The sequence below is a fragment of the Tyto alba genome, unplaced genomic scaffold (assembly GCF_018691265.1).
Source record: "Tyto alba isolate M040663 unplaced genomic scaffold, T.alba_DEE_v4.0 Super-Scaffold_10, whole genome shotgun sequence".
Taxonomy (NCBI): Eukaryota; Metazoa; Chordata; class Aves; order Strigiformes; family Tytonidae; genus Tyto; species Tyto alba.
Genome location: NW_024881262.1, coordinates 15,800,197 through 15,810,988, shown reverse-complemented (window position 1 = coordinate 15,810,988; position 10,792 = coordinate 15,800,197). Strand labels below are relative to the sequence as shown.

The window sequence follows — 10,792 nt, the reverse complement described above, 5'->3', positions numbered from 1 at the left end:
GCACAGCTGGGTTAGGATCCCGGCTCTGCCGCTGCCTGATATGCCTCCCCCTCATTCAGCTTGTCCACTTATATTGTAAACTTTGGAAAGTATGAGCTATTCGCTGAGTGTCTGCCTAATACTAACCGCTGCCCTAAAATGATGCTGTTATTCAACTAACACTGGATTTTAAAGATATGCAGTTTGGTTTCAGTATTTGTCTCCTGCTGAGCAATCTCAAAAAGAATAAACTCATTTTTTGAGGCTCAGTTCCCCTCACTGATGACCCTTGGGGGACTTTTGCTGTTGACTTTACAGAACAGAAGCAGGTCCAGAAAATGGATAATGGCCCAAAGTCATCAGAGCTGTATCGCCACATTTTGAATTCAAGACACCACTTCCATACAGCAACTTGTTCTGATTTTAAATGTCTGGATGGCATACAAATATAGATAAAAGTAGATGACTAATTATCACATCTATTCTCAAGGCATGCATGGAGAGAGGCAGTAAAGAGGAGGGGAAGTTTGTGGGTTACTCCCACACATAAATCCTCTATGTGTCAATGGGTGAATAGACACTACTTTAATCTATTGTGCAAAGCTGTTTTATAACAACAATAAGCTGAAACAGAGAAACTATATTAGAAAGGCAAATATCAAAATACATCACTACTAAAATGCCTGCAGGTAATCAAGTAATTCAGCCCTGTAGTACACCCAGAAACCACAGTCAAATTTCAAACCTTAATACGGCATATGTGGGAAAAAAACCCAACACTGAAATAAATAGACCTATTCATTTCAGAGACAGTGAAAAAGAGACGAAGTTTCTTTGTCTTGCTACTTTAGAGCCCCTTGATAGCATTTTCCTTTTTTATTGTCTTTTAGATATAGATGCCCCTCTGCTTAAGCATCACCAAAGCTACTAGTAACAAATACCTAAATATATAACAGATGCATAAGTGCATCTTGGGATAAATACATTATGGACAATTAACTGTCATCATACCCCTCAATTACATTTTCACCCGCTTCTGTAGTGTACACCTGTGGCTTGTTAGTAATGCAATAAGTGTTGTAAAGCAACTCTAAGGTTCAAAGGTAGCTCTGCAAAAATCTGTTTTCCTCTTAAGTGTGCTTTACATAAATGTAGAAACAGAGAAACAAACACAGGAAAAAAGGAACACTACCTTTTCTTCTACCAGCCAGCACTGTTGATCAAGTGATGATCATCACATAGGAAAGACCATTTGCATGAAATATTGGGCCTGATTCTGATTTTGCTAATGCAAAAATTAACCCAGAGAAGCAGTAACCAAAACTCACTTTAGCACACTTTGTAACAGCATTTTAAATGCCACATTTCTCATCTGCGTGGGGATAATATAATAATCACAAACACCATTTGAGAAAATTTTGTAACGCGCATCATTTTTAGTCAAAACTAAAAGAACTTGTTAGAAGCACAACTAAAACTGATATATATCTAGGCTACAGTATAATTAAGTCTGTAGCTTTGCAGAATGGATATTAGTATAAGTTAAAGTAGCTATTGGATATCCTTACTATAATCACACTTAAATCCATAATAGTTCCTGGAAGGATTATTTGTTATTAAATATGTGAGTGGCATAATTCAGTAAGCTCTGTGTATGACATTGATTGAGTGCCTGTAAAGGAAAATATTGAACAAAAATATACTGTACAAATGGTCTTATACTTGTAGCTAGAGGCAGATCCAGCACAGAAATACCCCTCTCAGTTAATATCCCAATGGCATTAGCACATCTGTGTTACTGCTATGTTTGTTTATGTATTAGCTCTATATTGTCAACATTAAGATTTTTTTATTTCTATCTTGCATTTTTCCAACCTTAGTTACTCCCTCCCATGTTAATACCTATGGACTACTGCATTACCTGTTCAGGGAGTGAAACACAGACAATTAGAGGCTTTCCTGAGCTTCACGATGAATGACGGGGTGATCTTTTCAAAGGCAACATTGACCGTTTCACTGACTTCCACTCATTGCTTTACCAACATACAAAGAATCCCCCCAAAACCTCACTTGCTGGAGTCCAGATGATGCTCTCCACCACGAGGCTGGCTGAAGTGCCAAGGCTGTGCCACGCTGGGATACCCATCCCCACTGACTCCCCATGATACAGACTCCATCTCACACCCACTGCTGCCATCCCTTCTGGGAGCTGCATCCAGCAAGGCTGTTACCCAGCTATGGTCCACTCAGCAAAGGTGCTCTCACCGAATTACATCATCAACCAGAAGAAGGAAATACCATGATTCTTTCCAGTTCAAGATTTTCTGTGTAGACAGGACATGACTGTACAGCTGGTACTGATCCAAGACAAACCAGGCTATCAGGACATTGTCACTGCTTTCCATCTGACTTCGATACTGATGGGTAAAGCTAATCTCACTCCTAGAGTGGGATTTCTTGTTGGCCCAAGGGACAGAGAGAAGTTTACTTACTCACCAATACATTTCAGCAGAGGTTCTTAATACTTTTTTTTTTTTTCCCATTTTGCTTTTGCCAATAGAAAGCTTTCTTTTCAAGTCTTCACATAGCTTTTCTCAGATCATTTATATATGTAAAAGTCAACAACTTCACCTGTATAACGAGCAGTGGTCCCAGTTGACACTTCCACAGCTTTTGGCAGCTTCCTTTAATTGTGTTGTTTGTTCTTTACTTGTCTTTTAAATGCTTTGTGAAGCCCAGTCTAAGGACAGGACACTGAGGTATTCTCAGATAACATTCAAGAGCTGTATTTTGTTCTATGTCCTGAGTGACTTACCTGAGACACTGCGGGTCCAGAAGCTGGCCTGTACAATTAATGAAAAATGTTACCAGTGTTTATAGGCAAGAATCAAATGTGCATGGCTTGAACAACAGTGACTCAGGGATTGTCAAATGGCAACATTTCAATGTGCTCAAGCAGTCCTGTGAAGAACTAGGTTAGCTGACTAAATGATAACAGCAACTGGCCAGTCAACATAAACTGTGGTATCATTTTACTTTACTAAATCCATGGGATCAAAGAGTTTAATCACAGTGGGATGACACAAAGCGAAATACAAATTGCCTTGCTTAGCAGTGACTCTCAGTTAATTTGACTTTTTGCAACCACATACGAACAAAGTATCATAAAGCAGACCCTAAATGTGTAGAAGAGAGAGCAAGAGAAGAGACCTAAACACAAATATTTGAAAACAGTTAGCACTAACTATGAGGAAAATACTTAGCAGAAACAGGAAAGAAAATAATTGTTAAATACAGGAAAAACTTTCTGATACGTGCTGTATACAAATTCTCTGATGTTTGAATGCCTCACTGCATGTGTAAAAATCCTAGAGAGGACTAAAGAGCAGAAAAATGCATTACAAGGAATAATTCTCCATGATCCAGAAACTGGACTGCATGACCTAATAGGACTCTCTTTTCTAGCATTTTTTTCTTTGGAAGTGTTTTATTACTTTTCCTAAAAAGTTGGCGCTGTTTTAAAAAAAAAAAAATGTCTGTCTTTCGTGCCTCAGCTCTTTTAAAAATTATTATTATTATTAACAAAAAATCAAAAAGCATCTAAAAAAATTTAAAAAGCTTTGCCTTCAGACATTGAACTGTAGTATACGAACTGCAATGTTTTAGGATTCTAACTTTTTTAATGATGATAGAAAATATTCTAGTGTCTACTGTCTAAGCACTTCTATTGACTAGCCAGGGTGAAATTAGTATCAGTAGCATTTACATTGTTCTATAAATGGCCTGAGCAAAATCTCATAACAAATCCGCAGTGTAGTCGGAACTCATCTGTTGTTGGCACTTCCTACTTTGCAGATGAGACAGTCTCAAAAGACAGGGTAGGCTGAAGACTGGTTGGACAACTCTATAAGTGAAGTCTCAAGACTCTTGTCATTCTAGCTGTCTAAATTACTTAAACAGGTCTCAGAGGAATCTAAAGGGGAGAAACGACATGACAAACAATTATATTCTAACACACTATTTATAACAATGCCCTTTCAGATTATTGTTCCACTCAGACTGACACATTACTGTAATCCCAGGGATGAATCAAGGGATTTAGAGTTAGATCATGCACAGCTTGTAGGCATAAAAAAAATACAAATAAAGAACTGACATTCAGGAAATATAGAGCGACTCAAGGATAAATTCTGCTGGGATGAGCTTAATTTATCAATGTCAATAACAACGGTGAACACATCACAAGAATACATGCATATTAATTGAAAATAACTCAGATTAAATCACTGCAGTTTGACATTTTGAGATAGGCACTTTATCTTTTCAAGAAAGAGAGCACAATAAAATCTTTAATCTGAAAACACATCTTAATTGCATGTTATCACCTCCTAATTGCTTCTATATTATATTAAACATTTTGCTAATTACTAGCCTGATCATGGTGTAAATAGCTTGAGGCTAGAGCTCATAACCAGCTGAAGACAACTGGGCACAATGAGGGCCACAAAGAAGTTTATCACTTTGGTGTATTATCACGGACTTCCATCATTATCAATGTCTATCACTCTTTATCTCTGCTTCCCTTGTGAGATAAAGAAGAGAGGCAATAATGTAGATCAGAGGTTGGGTTGCATTTCAGTTAATCCATCTATTTCTAGCTCTAGATTTCTAATATTCCCTGGGGACAAAAGTTGTCTGCCTACTGCTGTCACTAATCTACTGCTTGAAGACTAAGGCCAGAATGCTATTTGCTCTACCACAAGGCTGGGTAATGGAGGTGCTCCTGGACAGCTGGAAGTGCACACTGCATCCAAAACCAAAGGACATGGATGAAATGCGTTGCTGTGAGCAATCTACCCACTTAGCTTCAGATCCCAAGTAACACACAGATAATACATGGGGAGAGCCTGAGACAGCAGCTTGTGAATTCACCAGGAAAAATTATTTATGTGTAGGCAATAAAAATGCTCATACAAAAGTGCCAGGTGACGCAGCAATGCAGGCAGTCATTTGGGCAGCAACTAATAATTTAGGTACATTAATTGTTTACACAATTACTGTTACCTGAAATGAGCCAGCCCAAACAGCATTTTTAGGGTTTTTTGAAAGGATACCGATTTTATCCCACATCACATTCAGGAATTAAGTGACTTTATGTGTTCCAAACTGCAAGGTAAAACACAGCTTTATAAAACGTGATTTGTATTTCCCAAAGAAACAAACCTTAAGTAGGAGTAAGTTAGGACACAGATAAAACAGCTTTTCTCACTGTCCCCTCAGCAGAGAAAATGTTTAGCCAGTGCAAAGAGGAGGTAGTGATATGTGGTTTACGCATTTTGCTCTCTGTGTTTAAAATTAGATTTTGACTACAGTTATTTTGTCAGGGCTTGCTGTAAGAGGCCCAAGTTTTTCTTTGTTAATAAAAGCTTACTTTTTTATCCATCTTTGCACTTTGACAGCAGCAAAGGATCTACGCCTGGAGTTTCATTCACGAGGTGGAAAAACTTCATAACTTTTACTGAGCAGCAAAGTTTACAAGTCAGGTGGGAAGAAAGCAGACAGCAAATGAGGGAATGTGAAATGTGGGTGAATTTAGGCCTGAGTCATGAGATGCAAAAGCAAAGCATTATCAGTTCCAAACTGTTTTTCTATCAGAAGACCATGTTTACTTGAATTGTACAAGATGAATTAATCCAAAAGTAATGCTCAAATCTGAAGAAAACTTCTACCCTTCCCACAGAGACTGACTCCTCAGTGATGGGATAAGTGACACTTTCTCCAGTGCAACAAGAGGTACCGTCCCTGCTTTGACCTTCCTCTTCCAGATTCTGCCTCCCAGATCTCTCCAACTCAGCTATGTGTCATTTTTTTCCACTCCAAGGGCTATATCACTCTCTTTACCTATATTTATGATTTTCAGGAGCGTCATAAAATAAGTTAGAGAAGTGAAGTGAAATGAGAAGTGCTAACACTGGCCCTCTGCACTACCCATGTCCCACTCGTGCTTGCTGCCCACACACTGCCCACCTCCCCAGATCTGTCACTCTCCTCCCCCGTGGCTGCTGCAACTCGCCAGGCTGTCCCGTCTCTGTGCCACTCTCCCATGGCAGCACGATCCCTTTGGTGACATGAGCTTCAGCACAACGTTGACAGGAATCTGGGGCTGTGAAAGACTTTGTGTCAAACCTTCAGAAACTGGGCTCCCTGTCAAATTTTCTCTGCTGCAAGCATGCAGAGGAATGAAATACAGCGTGCCTAACCTGAAGGAAGCAATGATGCACAGCTGTTTCATTGCCTGGTACAGGTAAGACATTTTTAGGGAAGATATTCAGTTTTTTAATGAGCCCACAGCAGAAGGCCCTGGATTTATCTCAGCTGCCAGAACCGTCTCTTTTCCAGGTTCTTATCATCTTCCTCTATTTCCTTCTCTCTTTGTTTCTAGGCTGTGTCTGTTTAAAGCATCTCAGCCCCTTTCTTCAGCTCCTAAGCAGTTTTTATAGGTGCCTGTGTTCTCCCCAAGAATTCCTTAATTTGCTATCTCCGCTTCCTCTGACAGCTATGGGAAAACCATGCTGTATTCTTGCCTTCCTTTGTATCCAAACTGAGGAGAGGGAGACATTTCCCAGTGGAAGAAACATTCTGCCACAAGAGTTTGGTGCAAGGATGTGCCCACTATGTGGTGGTAAATGTTTTCAAGGATACCTTGTATTTAAACACAGGAGTGCACACAGCTTAAAGGAAAGCCTGTACCATGCAACACGCAACTCTTCCAAGGGCTCATTTCTGCTGTTGTGTTTTAAGCCCATGCTGCAGATGAGTTTTATGATATTTGCTTGTTTGTGTTTTCTCCTCTGTATTCACATATATTATCTCCACAGCCACTAATTCTTGATATAAATGATGCTAAGCAGTAAAGTATGGTCCATTAACTTGATTTTTGAAAGTATCTAAAATTTACGCAGTGATTTAAATAATAATATAAATTATATTAAGTATGTGCAGCAGCAGAGGGTACGGCCTCCTAAACAGAATGAATTTCTCCTTGGAGAGCACTGATTAGTTCATTTTTCCTAATGAATCTTTTGTTATAGTCAGAAGTTCCTTTTTTTCCCCCTCACTGTCTCACTTATGAAGCATGCATATGTATATATGTATGTTCCATTTATATATTTGATAGCTAGATTAAGTAATATCCTACTTCACCTCCAGAAAGGGCATAGCACTTCTCAAGGAGGCAGCTGCATTTCTTAGGTGGGGGAAACTGAGGCCAAAGCAGCCCATCCATGGGTCCTTGACCGGCTCAATCTATGGGCCAGCCACCTCCAAGAGTATAATCCATTGCTAAAATACAGTCTGCAGAAAAGTGGATGAATACTGCTGCTTCTCTCAGAGAAATTTATTGTTGAGGCCAATTAGAAGGTGTTACCTGTTAAGACTGATATAGCTATTATTGCTCCTGCTCTGTCAAAAAGGTGCAGCAGATGGCTTTGCACTGCCTTCTCCAGTGTCTAGTGATGCCCCTCTGCTTCGGCTCTCCCATCAGTCTGTGTATTCACACCATTCTTCCCCAGGGCAGGGTGAAGGAGAGAGAAGTCCCCCCTATTCCCTCACACGTGCATTATGTGCTCCTATAAGACAGGCTGCCATCTGGCCTAATGAGTGTTGAAACAAACTGCCTTTAAGATAACTTTCCTTTACCTGCAGTGACACTCCTTTGGTGGTTGTTTACCAGCACCCTGGTCATTTATGCTGTAGTTTAAGATGCATCACGGTTGTTGGCTTTTTCCCCTAGAAATATCAATGTAGGTAGTGCTTTCCAATAAGTGGACATTAATTCATGCTAAATTACAGTGGGATTCCCAAGAAATTACATATTACATCCACATGAATACTGAAAGAAATTATTATGATTAATGGTATAATTTATATGTGCATGTTGATGAAAGAATCATAATCTAGAGTAAATTAGTAGAGATTTATGTACTAATAATTTTGTTGTGCTCTAAGGTCCAGATGAAAACCAACTAAGTGATGTTGTATTGACAGCCAGTTCATATTAGCATATCTTAAAGGAATAGTATAACAGTATCAAATAAACAATTTCTAATGTGTATTAACTGCATTTCACTTTTTTTTTTTTCCTCCAGAATCATATTTATGGCATTGCTAGGAATAAGGTTTCATCCCTTTCATCTTCACATATGTGCCAAAGAGTCAATGCGGATGAGATGAATGAAAATATTTAAACATAAAATAACTGACTTTTAAGAGAGGAAGGTAAGTGAACTGACCTGCTCCATCCATGTGCTTCTGAGTGCATGAAGACCATGTGGCTGCATGCAGGGAAGAGGAATATCATGCTTTTCAAGACAGCTGGTGCAGCTTTCCCCAAAGCCCACAGTGCTCCAGGTCACCGCCTGGGACAGCTGTGACAGCACCCTACACACACCCTGGCCACCCACAGCACCACAGTCCCTCACTGGCTATCATAAATTTTCTTATAAATAAACAAGCTTTATTATCTTAAATGTAGTCTATTGCTTGCTGTAGATAATGCAGCCGTGGCATTTGGGGAGCACAGAAGCCGTGAACTAAATTCATGTTTGATTTTCCTTAAAGGATAACACCAGCAGAAGCACCTTTCTTATTGGCAATATTTTTCAAAGTGCTTATTGCTTAAGCTGAAGAAGAACTGAAGATGAGAGTAGCGAGGGCCTTTTCAAATCTTCGTCTGTGTTGCGGAGACCATGTACCCGTGTCACACAGTCACCTTGTGGGGGTTTGAAGAGCCAGCTGATGGTAAACATGCAAAGTAAAGTGCATTACTTAATATTCTAAAGAGATGGTTGTGAATCGTTTTACATTAATCACTGAAGCAAATGTTTATAAAATGCATCTCTGTGTATAATCATTAACTGATCTTACCTCTGAAATTCTTATGGGAAATAGAAAGTCGAAGGCAGGTTAAATTGTCTATTCCAATTTATTTTTAAAAACAAGGATAAACCGCTAATCTAGAAAAATTTGCAATAATTTTTTCCAAGGGTGCTGTTAGTACATCAACCTTTTCAAATATTTTTTAAAGAAATGGTATAATCTAGTCAAAATAGTCTTATGTTTTTGTAATAAGCTACTTTATCAATCGATAGCAACTCAGATAGGACTCTTCCCCAAGGAGTTTAGAGCCTAAACTGTTTGCAATTTTCATGAAGAAAAGATGCCCTGAGCTATGTGTCCAAGACTGTAGTGATGTGAGCCAATAGCAGCACTACTACTGTACATTTGTAATTTAAATAAGATCCAGAATGTTCTACCCTGTATCTTCCCTTTTAAGTTAGATATTTTAACTTTTGGGGGACATACTTTCTTTGTAGCACAAACCTGAATATTAGAGGCAGTGTTTTAAATTTTATAGAAGCTTGGATATATTTGCTCATAATAGCCTGTTGGAGGATTAACTCTTTTCTATAGGGAACCCAATGTCAATTTTGCAAAGGAGAAATTAATAATAACAACATTTCTAATGACAACCAGCCTATGTCTATGCATTTTACCTAGCTACTACTTATGGAACCTGTAGCTACCACTACACATTATGCAGAATACCTAACCAATTTTCAAAATCCTCACTTAAACCTTAATTTGAGGGAAAGACCTCTTGATCTTACAAAAGGCATTATTGCCGGAGATTAAACTGCTTGATGCTATGTATTGTTCTAGCTGTAGTCAAGAGGGAATATTAATTGAGATGTTCCATGGATTACAGTGTGTATTCCACAGTGGTTCACATGTTTCCTGGTGGTCTTTCCAACAGGAATAGCAAAAATGAGGGGAATAAGACGGATCATTTTGAACCTCAGTTGTTAAGCCATTGTTCTGTTGTGCACAAAAGGTAATGCTTGGTTGATTTGCTTTATTTCTGAGCTCTTCTGATTTTTCCCCTGTGCACCTAATCTCTGCCACTTCCTCTGTGAGTCATCAGCAGCTGGACCCAGTGAAACCACAGGAACTAGCTCCTGGTAAAGAGCTCTAATGGTGCTATTACTCAAGTTCAATTCTCTTTAAGCCTAGTAAAGAAGCATCATGAGTCATATGGTACAGACAAGAGTTCTTTTGCATTTGCTTCTTTAGGAAAATCAGAACCTATGCTTTTCTTTTTCAGCATGATTACAATGGGTGTCTCCTATACCTATCTCACCCTGCCTGTCCTTTGCAGCAAGGATGAAATGTCATTTTCCTTTCAATTCCTCATTATTTTTTCCTTCTACTTACCAGTTGTATTGCCTATAATTTAAAGCAAGTTCTTAAAAATAAAACAAAACAAAAATTCACAATCATTTAGTTCTCTCCTTTCTGCTCGTTTTCATTGCACAGAAGTGCAATGTGATTCACACCTCCGATTCAGCTGATTTGATTAGTTGTTGCTGCCATACACCTGCTGCTGTCACGGCAGTAGTCTGTATTTGTGGCATACATTCCTGCTGTCTGACAGAACAGGTGGATATTGTATAGTAGATTGAAAAGAATGGTTTGAATGGTAATTGTTCTGCATCCCTGCTTACACAAACCCAGCAAAAGTTGAGTCTGTAAAATGAGTTTCATGATTTGCCTTCAGTAAATAGGATGGTCAGGTATCTTACTTTAAACTAAAGCCAAATTTTTAACTGCATAAGAGAACAATCTCATCAGATGAAATTTACAGTAAGATGGTTGGAAATTTTTCATAACCTTTGTTAATTTCTAATTATCAGGCATTTCTATACAAGACAATTTGAAGACTTCGGAGAGCTCTGGGGGAATCTCTTTGACTCTT

At 38.8% G+C, this 10,792-nt stretch overlaps 1 long non-coding RNA gene across 1 annotated transcript; it reads left to right on the top strand.

Moving 5' to 3' along the window:
• The first annotated feature begins 5,747 nt into the window (after nt 1–5,747).
• On the top strand, nt 5,748–8,774 carry LOC116960126. Its single transcript, XR_004406214.2, has 3 exons — nt 5,748–5,772; nt 8,127–8,256; nt 8,599–8,774. It is a non-coding gene; the product is annotated as an uncharacterized LOC116960126 (long non-coding RNA).
• Nucleotides 8,775–10,792: the final 2,018 nt, after the last annotated feature.